Here is a 15,093-nt window from a genome sequence, read left to right on the forward strand (position 1 = left end):
AATCGCGGGGAGCGGGGGGGAGCGGCGGGAAGGGGCGGGGCCGCGGGTACAGAAGCCGCGCGGTGCCAAGAGGAGGCGGGGGGCGGGGCCGCGGCTACGGAAGCCGCGCGGTGCCAAGGGGAGGTGGGGGCGGGTCCCACTGCAGACTGACGGCGGTTGCGAGGGGCGGAGCTTTGCGGGGCGGCGGCTGTGGGCAGCGCCCGTGCAGCAAACGGGGCTCGAGCAGCGCCCGAGGGCTCGGAGCGGCCCCGCGGCAGCCACGGCCCGGCGGGAGAGGCCATTAAAGTGCTTTAAACACCCGTGTCCAAACGCTCTGATAAACACGGCTGAACGGCCGCGCTGGGGAAATGCAATAAAATCCATTCCGGGAGGCTGAGCGGCCATTTTGCGACAGTCGCGCTTTACGGCACCTTTTGCGACAGTCGCGCTTTAGGACCCCCCCCCCCCCTGCGACAATCGCGCTTTACGGCCCCTTTTGCGACAGTCGCGCTTTACGGCCCCTTTTGCGACAGTCGCGCTTTGCGGCCCCGTTTGCGACAGTGGCGCTTTACGGCCATTTTGCGACAGTCGCGCTTTACGGCTCCTTTTGCGACAGTCGCGCTTTACGGCCCCGTTTGCGACAGTCGCACTTTACGGCAGTCGCACTTTACGGCCCCTTTTGCGTCAGTCGCGCTTTACGGCCCCTTTTGCGACATTCGCGCTTTACGGCCATTTTTGCGACAGTCGCGCTTTACGGCCCCGTTTGCGACAGTCGCGCTTTACGGCACCTTTTACGTCATCCGCGCTTTACGGCCATTTTGCGACAGTCGCCATTTTCGGCCATTTTGCGACAGTCGCCATTTTCGGCTTTTTTGGGGCTTTTTATGCTTTTTGTGTTTTGGGGAATTTCTTTTGGGTCTTTTGGGATTTTTCGTGCAATTTTTGGAGAGATTTGAAAAATTATTTAGAGGGGATTTTGGAAATTTTTTGTGCTTTTTTTTAACTTTTTTTGGATTTTTGGGGGGTTTTTGTGTCATTTTTTTGGTGTTTTGGGGGGATTTTTTTTAGGAATTAAGGGTATTTTTTGTTGAATTCTTTTTAATTTTTTGGGATTTTGGGGGGGATTATTTTGGGATTTTTGGTTATTTTGTGCAATTTTTTGGGGGTTTTTTTTAATTTTTTGCAGGATTTTTTTAAATTTTTAACTTTTGGGGGCATTTTTTGTGCAAATTAAAAAAAAATTCAAAAAAAATTTCTGTTTTTTTTATTTTGGGAGATTTTTTGGGATTTTTTTTTGATTTTGGCAATTTTTTTGTGCAATTTTTTTAAAGTTTTTCAGGGTGTTTTTTTTATTCTGGGAGATTTTTTTGGGATTTTTTTTGGGATTTTGGGGGGGTTTGCATTTCTTTGGGTTTTGTTGGGGGGATTCTTTTTGGGGGGGATTTTTTTGGGGTATTTTGTGAAATTTTTGGGGATTATTTTTTTTAATTTTTGGAGGGATTTTTTTTTTTTTTAAGTTTTGGGGGAATTTTTTGTGCGATTTTTAAAAGATTTTTTTTTATTATTTTGGGGTATTTTGGGGGGAGTTTTTTGGGATTTTGGCAAATTTTTTGTGCAATTTTAAAAAAGTTTTTTGGGTGTTTTTTTTTATTTTGGGAGATTTTTTGGGATTTTTTGGGGGGTTTGCATTTTTTGGGTTTTGTTGGGGGGATTCTTTTGGGGGGAATTTTTTTGCGCAATGTGTTTTTTAATTTTTTAGCTTTTCTTGAGGGGGGAGCATTTTGGGGGATTTTTTGTGAATTTTTTTTCAAATTTTTTGGGGCATTTTTTTAATTTTGGGGGGGGGATATTTTGGGGCAGGGCTTGTGCAATTTTTGTGGATTTTTTTTTTATTTTTTGGAGATGATTTTGGGGGCGTTTCTCCAAGCAATAAACACACCTGAACACACCTGAACACACCTGAACAACACCCAAACACACCTGAACACAACTGAATGCACCTGAACGCAACTGAACACACCTGAATGCACCTGAATGCACCTGAACACACCTGAACACACCTGAACACAGCTGAACAATACCCAAACACAGCTGAACACACCTGAATGCACCTGAATGCACCTGAACACACCTGAACACAACTGAACACACCTGAACACAGCTGAACACGCCTGAACGCACCTGAACACAACTGAACACACCTGAATGCACATGAACACACCTGAACAGCCCTGAACACACCTGAACGCACCTGGCGGGGTCACCTGTGCCTTTATTGGGGGGGAAAGGGGGGAAAGGAGGGGATCGAGTGCAGGGAGGGGCTGGGCCTGCTCCAGGGGCTGGGCCTGGGCTCTACCTGTGCTCACCTGGGCAGGTGAGGCTCTCCCCTGTGTCTCCCCTGTCCCACCAGGTGCTCACCTGGGCGTTACCTGCTCCAGGGGCAGGTGAGGCTCTCACCTGTGCTCCCCTGTGCCCACCTGGGTTCTACCTGTGCCCACCTGGGTTCTACCTGTCCTCACTTGGACTGTACCTGGACAGGTGAGGTTCTCACCTGGGTGTTCCCTGTGCTCACCTGGGCAGGTGAGGCTCTCACCTGTGCTCACTTGGGCGTTACCTGTGTTTACCTGGGCTGTACCTGTGCCCACCTGGGCAGGTGACGCTCTAACCTGGGCTGTACGTGTCCCACCAGGTGCTCACTTGGGCTGTACAGGTGGACAGGTGAGGTGCTCACCTCTGCTCACCTGGGCTGTCCCTGTGCTCACCTGGGCTGTCCCTGGGTTGTACCTGTGCTCACCTGGGCTGTCCCTGTGCTCACCTGTGCTCACCTGGGCTGTCCCTGTGCTGTCCCTGTGCTCACCTGGGCTGTCCCTGGGCTGTCCCTGTGCTCACCTGTGCTCACCTGTGCTCACCTGGGCTGTCCCTGTGCTCACCTGTGCTCACCTGGGCTGTCCCTGCCCCACGATGCCCTCGGTCGTCACCCGGTGGTCACCGGTCCCCATTGATCACCTGGGGACGGTGATGGGGGGGGACGGGACACACCTGGATCACCTGCAGGACTCACCTGAAAGCCCCGGAATTGTCCCCAAATTGCCCCAAATGTCCCCAAATTCTCATTCTCCCAAATGACCCCAAATGTCCCCAAATTCTCCTTGTCCCAAATGACCCCAAATCGCCCCAAATGTCCCCAAATTCTCATTCTCCCCAATGGCCCCAAATGACCCCAAATGTCCCCAAATTCTCATTGTCCCCAATGTCCCCAAATCGCCCCAAATGTCCCCAAATTCTCCTTGTCCCAAATGTCCCCAAATTGCCCCAAATGTCCCCAAATTCTCATTGCCCCCAATGTCCCCAAATCGCCCCAAATGTCCCCAAATTCTCCTTGTCCCAAATGACCCCAAATGACCCCAAATCGCCCCAAATGTCCCCAAATTCTCATTGTCCCCAATGTCCCCAAATTGCCCCAAATGTCCCCAAATTCTCATTGTCACCAAGATCCTCGTTGTCCTCAAATTGTCCCCAAATGGCCCCAAATCCTCTCAAATGCCCCCAAATCTCCCCAATATCCCAAATCACCCCAAATGTCCCCGATGTCCCAAATGTCCCCAAATCATCTCGAATGTCCCCAATCCCCCGAATGTCCCCAAAACCACCCCAAATGTCCCCAATGTCCCAAATCCCCCCAGTGTCCCCAAATCCCCTCTCCCATCCCTAAATCCCCCCTAAAATGTCCCCAAATCCCCTCCCACACCGCAAAAATGTCCCCAAATCCCACGGAAACACCCCCAAATCTCCCCAAAAATGTCCCCAAACCCCCTCAAATGTCCCTAAATCCCCTCCCCCCTCCCCCAAATGTCCCCAAACCTCCCAAAAATCCCCCCAAATGTCCCCAAATCCCCTCCCCCCGTCCCTGTCCCTCTGTCCCCGTGTGGGGCCCAGGTGGCTGAGGGGGGGAGGGGGCGGGGCCTCGCCTGGGAGGGGGCGGGGCCAGACCTGGGGGTGAGGGAGGGGTCCCGAGGGGGATTTGGGGACATTCTGGGGACATTTAGGGAACATTTGCAGGGTGGGGGAGGGGATTTGGGGACATTTTGGAGGTCCCAAGAGGGATTTGGGGACATTTTGGGGGTCCCAAGAGGGATTTGGGGACACCTGAGGGGATCTGGGGACATTTTGGGGGTCCCAAGAGGGATCTGGGGACAATCAGGGGGATTTGGGGACATTTTGGGGGTCCCAAGAGGGATTTGGGGACATTTTGGGGGATTTGGGGACATTTTGGGGGTCCCAAGAGGGATTTGGGGACATTTGAGGGGATTTGGGGACATTTTGGGGGGTCCCAAGAGGGATTTGGGGACATTTGGGGCCATTTGAGGGGATCTGGGGACAATCAGGGGGATCTGGGGACATTTTGAGGGGTCCCAAGGGGGATTTGGGGACATTTTGAGGCGATCTGGGGACAATCAGGGGGATTTGGGGACATTTTGGGGGATCCCAAGAGGGATCTGGGGACATTTGGGGGATTTGGGGACATTTTGGGGGTCCCAAGAGGGATTTGGGGACATTTGGGGGGACATTTGGGGACATTTGCGGGACCGGGATCGGGGAGGGAAAATGGGGGAGAAAAGGGGCAAAAAGGGGTGGAAAGGGACAAAATCCCGGGAAAATGAGGCAAAAATGGGCAGGAAGTAGGAAAAACGGGGAAAATATCCAAAAAATGGGGAAAACCGGGGGAAAATGAGGCGAAACTGGGGAAAATCAGGGTAAAAACTTGGGAAAATCAGGGGGAAATGAGGTTAAAATGGGGAAAATCAGGGGAAATGATAAAAAATGGGGGAAATCAGGGGAAAAGATAAAAAAATGGGGAAAATCAAGGGAAAATTATCCAGGAATAGGGAAAATCAGGGGAAAATTATGCAGAAATTGTGAAATTCAGGGGGGAAATATCCAGAAATGGTGAAATTCAGGAGAAAATGAGATAAAAATGGGGAAAATCAGGGGAAAATGATAAAAAATAGGGAAAATCAGGGGAAAATTATCCAGGAATGGTGAAATTCAGGAGAAAATGAGATAAAAATGGGGAAGATCAGGGGAAAATGATAAAAAATGGGGAAAATCGGGGGAAATTATAAAAAAGGGAAAAATCAGGGGAAATGATAAAAAATGGGGAAAATCAGGGGAAAATTATCCAGAAATGGGGAAAATCAGGGGAAAATTATCCAGAAATGGGGAAATTCGGGAGAAAATGAGGTAAAAATGGGGAAAATCAGGGGAAAATGAGGAAAAATCGGGAGAAAAGGGGGGGGAACAGGAAAAGCGGGGCTGGGCGGGCTCCGGACTGGGCTAAACTGGGCTAAACTGGGCTTAACTGGGCCGAAGTGGGGCAGAGCGGGGCGGGAGCGGCTGAGTCAGAGCGTCCCGGGATTAACGAGATCCGGGGAAACTGAGGCAGGAGCGGCCCCCGCCCCTCCCCCAGGGCAGGCGCGGCCACAAAAGCGCGGGGACAGCGCGGGGGGGGGGGGGGACAGAGGCGACAGCGGGGACAGAATGGGACAGCGGTGAGGAAATGGGGGCGGAAATGGGGGCGGAAATGGGGGGGGAATATGGGGGGAATGGGGGGGAAATATGGGGGGAATGGGGGGGGAATATGGAGGGAAATATGGGGGGAAATGGGGGAAATGTGTGGGAAATATGGGGGGGAAAATGGGGGAAATGTGGGGGAAATGTGGGGGGAAATATGGGGGAAATATGGGCGGAAATGTGAGGGATATATGAGAGGAAATATGGGGGAAAATGGGGGGAAATGTGGGGGAAATATGGGGGGAAATGTGGGGCAAATATGGCGGAAATTTGGGAGAATATGGGGGGAAATATGGGGGGAAGTATGGGTGGAAATAGGGGGGAAATATGGGGAGAAAGATGGAAATATGGGGGGAAAATATGGGGGGGAATGTGGGGAGAATATGGGGGAAATATGGGCGGAAATGTGGGGGAAATATGGGGGAAATATGGGCGGAAATGTGAGGGATATATGAGAGGAAATATGGGGGGAATTGGGGGGAAATATGGGGGGGAAATGTGTGGGAAATATGGGGGGAATATGGGGGGGAATGGGGGGGAAATGTGGGGGAAATATGGGGGAAATGTGGGGGGATATATGAGGGGAAATATGGGGGGAATTGGGGGGAAATATGGGGGGGAAATGTGGGGGGAATATGGGGGGAAATGTGGGGAAAATATGGCGGAAGTTTGGGAGAATATGGGCGGAAATATGGGGGGAAGTATGGGTGGAAATATGGGGGAAATATGGGGAGAAAGATGGAAATATGGGGGAAAATATGGGGGGGAATTGGGGGCAATGTGGGGAGAATGTGGGGGAAATGTGGGGGGAAATATGGGCGGAAATGTGGGGGAAGTATGGGGGGAAATGGGCGGGGAATATGGGGGAAATGTGGGCGGAAATGTGGGGAAATATGTGGGAAATGTGGGGGAAATATGGGGGGAATATGGGCGGAAACATGGCGGAAATATAGGGGGAATATGGGGGGAAATGTGGGGGAAAAGTGGGGGGAATATTGGGGAAATATGAGAGGAAATACGGGGGAAATGTGGGGGGAAATGTGGGGGGAATAGGGGGAAAATATGGGGGGAAAATGGGGGAAATGTGGGGGAAATGTGGGGGAAATGGGTGGAAATATGGGGGGAAATGTGGGGGGAATAGGGGGGAAATATGGGTGGAAATATGGGGGAAATGTGGGGGAAATGGGTGGAAATATGGGGGGAAATATGGGCGGAAATGTGGGGGAAATATGGAGAGAAATGGGGAATGGAGGATATGGAAATATGGGGGGAAATATGGGAGGGAATGGAAATGGGGGAAATATGGGGAAAATATGGGGGAAATGGAAATGGTGGAAAATGGGGGAAATGGGAAAGGGGGGAAATGGGGAAGAATGGGGGGAAATGGAAATGGGAAATATGGGGGAAGATGGGGGAAATGGGAAAAGAGGAAATCGGGAAAATGGGAAATGTGGGGGGGAATGGGGAATGGGGAAAAGTGGGGGAAATATGGGGGAAATGGGGAAAGAGGAAAACTGGGGGAAATACTGGGGGAAAATGGGATGGGAAATGGGGGGAAATGGGGAAAATAGGGGGAAGTGGGAAAATGGGAAATGAGGGGGAAATGGGGAAATATGAAATGGGGAATTGGAAAATATGAAATGGGGAAATGGGGGAAATGAGAAATGGGGGGAAATAGAGAAAATGGGGGAAATGGGGGGAAAATGGGGAATAGGAATTGGGAAAATTGGGAAAATGGGGAAAATGGGGAATGGGGGAAAATGGGAAAATGGGGAATAGGGGAAATAGAATAAATGGGAAATATGGGGGGAAATATGGGGGAAATGAGGGAAATGAGGGAAATGAGGGAAATGGGAATGGGGGAAATGAGGAAAATGGGGGAAATGGGAGAAATGGGCAAAATGAAGGAAAAGGTGGGAAAATTGATGGGAAATGGGGAAGATTGGAAATGGGGAAAATGGGGGAATGAGAAATGGGGGAAGTGGGAAATGGGGGAAATGGGGAAAATTGGGGAAACTGGGGGAATGGGAAATGGGAAAAATAGGGGAAATGGGGAAATGGGAAATGGGGGAAATGGGGAAATGGGGGAAATGGAAATGGGGGAAATGGGAAAAATGGGGTAAATGGGGGAAATGGAAATGGAGAAAATGGGGGAAATGGAGAAAACCGGGGAGTAACGGGGAAGAAATTGGGGGAAAATGAGGGGAAATGGGAACAAAAGGAGGGGGAAGGGAGGGAGGGAGGGGCCAGGCCGTGGGGGAGGGGCAGCCGGGTCACCTGTGTCCCCTCCCGTGTCCCCTCCCGTGTCCCCTCAGGGCCGTGGAGCCGCTGCTGCTGCTGGTGCTGCTGCTCTCAGGTACCTGGGGACACCTGGGGACACCTGGGACAGCTGGGGACACACCTGGGGGACACCTGGGACACACCTGGGGACACCTGGGACACACCTGGGGACAGCTGGGGACCTCTCTGGTGGCCCAGGGGACACTCTGGGTGGCACTGTCCCCATGGAGGTGCCACACCTGTCCCCATGAAGTGACACGCTTGTCCTCATGTCCCCATGGAGGTGCCACACCTGGTGACCCAAGTGCCATTCCTGGTGGCATTTGGTGGCCCGGGTGACACTCCTGGTGGCACTGTCCCCATGGAGGTGACACGCTTGTCCCCATGTCCCTGTGAAGGTGCCACACCTGTTGTCCCCATGGAGGTGCCACACCTGGCGGCCCAGGGGACAACTCTTGGTGGCCTTGTGAAGGTGCCACACCTGGTGGTGACTCAGGTGACAATCCTGGTGGCACTTGGTGGCCCAGGTGACAATTCTGGTGGCCCAGGGAGGTGCCACATGTGTTCTCACGAGGTGCCACACCTGGTGGCCCAGGTGACACTCCAGGTGGCACTGTCCCTGTGACAGTGCCACACCTGTCCCCATGGAGGTGCCACGCTTGTCCCCATGTCTCCATGGAGGTGCCACACCTGGCGACCCAGGTGCCACACCTGGTGGCACTGTCCCTGTGACAGTGCCACACCTGTTGTCCCCATGAGGGGACACTCCTGGTGGCACTGTCCCCATGGAGGTGCCACACCTGTCCCCATGGAGCTGACACGCTTGTCCCCATGTCCCCATGGAGGTGCCACACCTGTCCCCATGGAGGTGCCACACCTGTCCCCATGTCCCCATGAAGTGACACACCTGGTGGCCCAGGGGACACTGTGGGTGGCACCTCCATGGGGACAATTTGGTGACCCAGGTGTCACCCCGGTGGCACTGTCCCCATGGAGGTGACACGCTTGTCCCCATGTCCCCGTGGAGGTGCCACACCTGGCGACCCAGGCGCCACACCTGGTGGCACTGTCCCCACGGAGGTGCCACCCTGCTGTCCCCATGAAGTGACACACTTGTCCCCAATGTCCCCATAAAGGTGCCACACCTGATGCCAGCGTCCGCATGGAGGTGCCACACCTGGTGGCCCAGGTGACAATCCAGGTGGCACTTGGTGGCCCAGGTGACAATTCTGGTGGCCCAGGGAGGTGCCACATGTGTTCTCCTCACGAGGTGCCACACCTGGTGGCCCAGGTGACACTCTGGGTGGCAGCGTCCCCGTGGAGGTGCCACACCTGTCCCCATGGAGGTGACACACTTGTCCCCATGTCCCCATGGAGGTGCCACACCTGGTGGCCCAAGGCAGGTGACACACGTGTCCCCATGTCCCCATGGAGGTGCCACACCTGGTGGCCCAAGGCAGGTGACACACGTGTCCCCATGTCCCCATGGAGGTGCCACACCTGGTGGCCCAAGGCAGGTGACACACGTGTCCCCATGTCCCCATGGAGGTGCCACACCTGGCGGCCCAAGGCAGGTGACACACGTGTCCCCATGTCCCCATGGAGGTGCCACACCTGGCGGCCCAGGCGCCACCCCTGCCGCCACCACCCCACAAAGCCCCACCCGCCGTGTGTCCCTTTGTCCCCGCAGGTGCCACCGTGTGCCAGCCTCCGCCGTGTCCCCAGGGCCAGCGCGCCGAGGGCGAGGGCGCCGGTGCCGCCTGCGTGCCGGTGCCGCCCGACGGGGACGAGGACAGGATCATCGGGGGGTACCCGTGCCTGCCCCTGTCCCAGCCCTGGCAGGCGCTGGTCTACGGCCCCCTGCAGTGCGGGGGCGTCCTGGTGCGGCCCCTCTGGGTGCTGACGGCGGCGCACTGCGTCCGGAGGTGACGGGGACATCCCTGGGGACAATGACACACCTTGGGGACAGGGACAGGGACAGGGGACAGCTCACAGGGACAGGGACAGGGGACAGGGGACAGCTCACAGGGACAGGGGACAGGGACAGGGACAGGGGACAGCTCACAGGGACAGGGAGAGCTGCGGCCCCTCTGGGTGCTGACGGCGGCGCACTGCGTCCGGAGGTGACGGGGACATCCCTGGGGACAATGACACACCTTGGGGACAGGGACAGGGACAGGGGACAGCGACAGGGGACAGGGACAGGGGACAGCTCACAGGGACAGGGGACAGCTCACAGGGACAGGGACAGGGACAGGGGACAGCTCACAGGGACAGGGGACAGCTCACAGGGACAGGGACAGGGACAGGGGACAGCTCACAGGGACAGGGAGAGCTGCGGCCCCTCTGGGTGCTGACGGCGGCGCACTGCGTCCGGAGGTGACGGGGACAGGGACATGGGGACAGCCCTTGGGGACAGGGAACAGCTCACAGGGACAGGGGACACGGGACAGGGGACAATGACAGGGACAGGGGACATCCCCAGGGACAGGGGACAGATGTCCTCAATGTCCCCAAGCCACTCAGGATTCCCAATGTTCCCAACATCCCCCATGTCCCCAATGTCCCCATTGTCTCCAATGTCCCCAACCCCTCCCATGTCCTCAACATCTCCAACGTCCCCAACCCCCCCAATGTCCCCAACCCCCCCAATGTCCCCAAAAAGTCCCCAGAAAGTCCCCAAACCCCTCAACGTCCCCAAACCCTCCAAGGTCCCCAACATCCCCAGGCCCCTCCATGTCCCCAACCCCGTCACTGTCCCCGCTGTCCCCGCTGTCCCCAACCCCATCATTGTCCCCACTGTCCCCAACCCCATCATTGTCCCCGCTGTCCCCGCTGTCCCCAACCCCATCATTGTCTCCACTGTCCCCAAAGTGTCCCCAATGCCGCCATTGTCCCCGCTGTCCCCAACCCCGCCATTGTCCCCGCTGTCCCCAACGCCCTCATTGTCCCCACTGTCCCCAACACCCTCACTGTCCCAAATGTCCCCAACGCCCTCACTGTCCCCGCTGTCCCCAACGCCGCCATTGTCCCCGCTGTGCCCCCTGTCCCCAACCCCGTCACTGTCCCCGCTGTCCCCAACACCCTCACTGTCCCCGCTGTCCCCGCTGTCCCCAACGCCGCCATTGTCCCCGCTGTGCCCGCAGGGGTCTCCGTGTCCGGCTGGGCGAGGATGACCTCCGGCGGCGCGAGGGGACGGAGCAGGAGCGCCGGGTGACGCTGGCCCTGCCCCACCCCAGCTTCGACCCCGTCACCCTGGACTCGGACCTGGCCCTGCTGCGCCTGGACCGGCCGGCGGCCATCGGCCGGGGCGTGCGGCCACTGGCCCTGCCCCGGGAGTGCGGCCGGCCCGGCGAGGCCTGCCTGCTGTCGGGCTGGGGCACCGTCACCACGCCTCAGGGTAAAAAAACTGGGGGGAAATTGGGGGAATTTGGGGGAAATTTGGGTGAAATTTGGGTGAATTTGGGGCTCCCGGGGCCACCATCGGCCAGAGTGTGCGGCTGGCCTGGGGAGTCCTGCCTGCTGTCGGGCTGGGGCACCGTCACCACTCGGCAGGGTCAGTGACACCAGAAATTGGGGGAAATTGGGGGAATTTGGGGGAAATTGGGGTGGAATTTGAGTGAAATTTGGGGAAAATTGAAGGGGAAATTGGGGTGAAATTTGGGGAAAATTGAAGGGGAAATTGGGTTGAAATTTGAGTGAAATTTGGGGAAAATTGAAGGGGAAATTGGGGTGAAATTGGGCTGAAATTTGGGGAAAATTGAAGGGGAAATTGGGGTGAAATTTGGGGGAAATTTGGGGCTCCCCAGGCCAGCATCAGCCACAGCATCCGTTACCCCTGAGTAACCCCTGAGTATCCCCTGAGTAGCCCCTGGAGCCCCCCAGGACCATCCTGGGGGTGTCCCCACCCCGCTGACCCCCGAGTAACCCCTGAGTAACCCCTGAGTAACCCCTGAGTAACCCATGAGTAAAACATGAGTAGCCCCTGGGGCCCTCCAGGACCATCCTGGGGGTGTCCCCACCCCGCTGACCCCCGAGTAAGCCCCGAGTAACCCCTGAGTAACCCCTGAGTAACCCCTGAGTAACCTATGAGTAAAACATGAGTAGCCCCTGGGGCCCACCAGGACCATCCTGGGGGTGTCCCCACCCCGCTGACCCCTGAGTAACCCCTGAGTAACCCCTGAGTAACCTATGAGTAAAACATGAGTAGTCCCTGGGGCCCTCCAGGATCATCCTGGGGGTGTCCCCACCCCGCTGACCCCCGAGTAAGCCCCGAGTAACGCGCGAGTACCCGGCAGTGACGCTCCCGGACCGGCTGATGTGCGCCTACGTGCAGCTGCTGTCGGACGCCGCCTGTCGCCGGGCGTACCCGCGGCGCATCACGCCCAGCATGCTCTGCGCCGGCGTCAGCAACCGCCGCGTCGACTCCTGCCAGGTCAGCGCCCAAAACGCGCCCCAAACCCGCCCAAAACGCGCCCCAAACCCGCCCAAAATCCTCCCTGAACGTGCCCAAAATCCGGGCAGATTCTGCCCCAAAATCGGCCTAAAGGCTGAACAAAACCCGCCCAGAATCTGCCCCAAACCTCAGGAAGTTATGACCGGATTACACCCAAAATCTGCCCAAAATCCACCGAAAATCTGCCCCAAATCTGACCAAATTCCAGATAAAATCTGCCCCAAACCTGACCAAAATCTGACAAAAATCTGCCCCAAATCTGACAAAAATCTGCCCCAAATTGGACCAAAATCTGACAAAAATCTGTCCCAAATCTGCCCAAAGTACGACCAAATTCCACCCAAAATCCACCTAAAATCTGCCTTAAATCAGACCAAAATCAGACAAAAAATCTGCCCCAAATCTGCCCAAAGTACGACCAAATTCCACCCAAAATCCACCTAAAATCTCACCCAAAGCTGACCAAAATCTCACCAAAATACACCCCAAATCCACCCAGAATCTGCCCAAATTCTGCCTAAAATCTGAACAAAATACATCCAAAATCTGCCCCAAATTCCACCCAAAATCTGCCCAAAATCCACCCTAATTATGCCCAGAATCTGCCCCAAATCTGCCCAAAATCTGCTCCAAATCTGACCAAATCATGACCAAATTCCACCCAAAATCCACCTAAAATCCTGCCCCAAATCCGACCAAAATCTGCTCAAATTCTGCCCAAAATCTGCCTAAAATCTGAACAAAATACACCCTAAATCTGCCCAAAATCTGATCAAAATCTGCCCAAAATTAGCACAAAATCTGCCCAAAATCTGCTGACCCCTGAGTGACCCCTGAGTGACCACAACCCCAAAAATCCCCAAAAAAATCCCCTAAAATTCAAAAAAAGGCCCCCAAAAAATCTCAAAAAAATCCAAAAAACGCCCCAAAACATCCCTGAGTGACCCCAACCCCCAAAATCCCCAAAAACTCAAAAAAAAATCCCAAAAATGCCCCGAAATTACCCTGAGTGACCCCTGAGTGATCCATGACAACCCCAAAAATCCCCCCCCAAAAAATCCCCAAAAATTAAAAAAAACCCCAAAAATCTCAAAAAAATCCTAAAATGCCCCAAAATGACCCTGAGTGACAACCCCAAAAATGCCCCAAAAAATCCCCAAAAATTAAGAAAAAAAACCAAAAAAAATCCCCAAATGACCCTGAGTGACCCCTGAGTGACCACAACCCCAAAAATCACCAAAAAAATCCCCCAAAATTAAAAAAAGACCCAAAAAAACCTCAAAAAAATCCCCAAAATGCCCCAAGATGTCCCTGAGTGACCCCTGAGTGACCAGAACCCCAAAAATCCCCCCCCAAAAAATCCCCAAAAATTCAAAAAAATCCCCCAAAAATCTCAAAAAAAATCCCCCAAATGCCCCCAAATGACCCCGAGTGACCCCCGGGTGACCTTTGCCCCCTGTGTGTGTCCCCAGGGTGACTCCGGGGGTCCCCTGTCCTGCAATGGGACCCTGCAGGGCGTGGTCTCCTGGGGGCTCCAGACCTGCGCCCTGCCCGGCCACCCCGGGGTCTACACCAGGGTCTGCAGGTTCATCCCGTGGATCCTGGACACCATGGACAGGAACTGACCTGGGGACACCTTGGGGACACCTTGGGGACATCGTGGGGACACCTTGGGGACATGGTGACATCATGGGGACATGGGGACATCATGGGGACATCGTGGGGACAGCCTGGGGACAGCCTGGGGACAGCCCTGGGGACATGGGGACATGGGGATGGGTCACACCAGGGTCTGCAGGTTCATCCCGTGGATCCTGGACACCATGGACAGGAACTGACCTGGGGACATGGGGACATCGTGGGGACATCATGGGGACATCATGGAGATCATGGGGACATCGTGGGGACATAATGGAGACAGCCTGGGGACATGGGGACACGGGGATGGGTCACACCAGGGTCTGCAGGTTCATCCCGTGGATCCTGGACACCATGGACAGGAACTGACCTGGGGACACCTTGGGGACACCATGGGGACACCTTGGGGACACCTTGGGGACACCTTGGGGACATGGTGACATCGTGGGGACAGCCTGGGGACGTGGGGACACAGGGATGGGTCACACCAGGGTCTGCAGGTTCATCCCGTGGATCCTGGACACCATGGACAGGAACTGACCTGGGGACACCTTGGGGACACCTTGGGGACACCTTGGGGACACCTTGGGGACATGGTGACATCATGGTGACATCATGGGGACAGCCTGGGGACACAGGGATAAGGTGGGGACACGGGGATGGGTCACACCAGGGTCTGCAGGTTCATCCCGTGGATCCTGGACACCATGGACAGGAACTGACCTGGGGACACCTTGGGGACACCTTGGGGACATCACAGGGACACACGGTGGTGGCACGGGGACGCTCTGGGGACGTGGTGGGCACACGGAGCTGGGCCAGCACAGGGTGGGACAAGGGACACGGTGATGGGACCTGGGGCACACCTGGGCCACCTTGGTGTCACCAAGGCCACCTTGGTGCCCTCTTGGTGCCATCTCGGTGTCACCAAGGCCACCTTGGGCCACCCCCGGGCGGTGACGGAGGGGACGCGGATTTGGGCTCAGAATCAATAAATTTGGGGCAAACGCGGCCTCGGGTCCATCTCTGGTGTCCCCAGCCCCCCCTCCCCTCCCCCCCCGCGATGTCCCCAAGGGTCCCCTGGGCGGGGGAGGGGCGGGCGTGGCCCCTCCCCCGCTCCCGGCGTCGATTTTGGGGCTTTTTCCCAGAATTTCGTTTATTGAGGCACT

This window comes from Molothrus aeneus, unplaced genomic scaffold (assembly GCF_037042795.1).
Source record: "Molothrus aeneus isolate 106 unplaced genomic scaffold, BPBGC_Maene_1.0 scaffold_30, whole genome shotgun sequence".
Classification (NCBI taxonomy): domain Eukaryota; kingdom Metazoa; phylum Chordata; class Aves; order Passeriformes; family Icteridae; genus Molothrus; species Molothrus aeneus.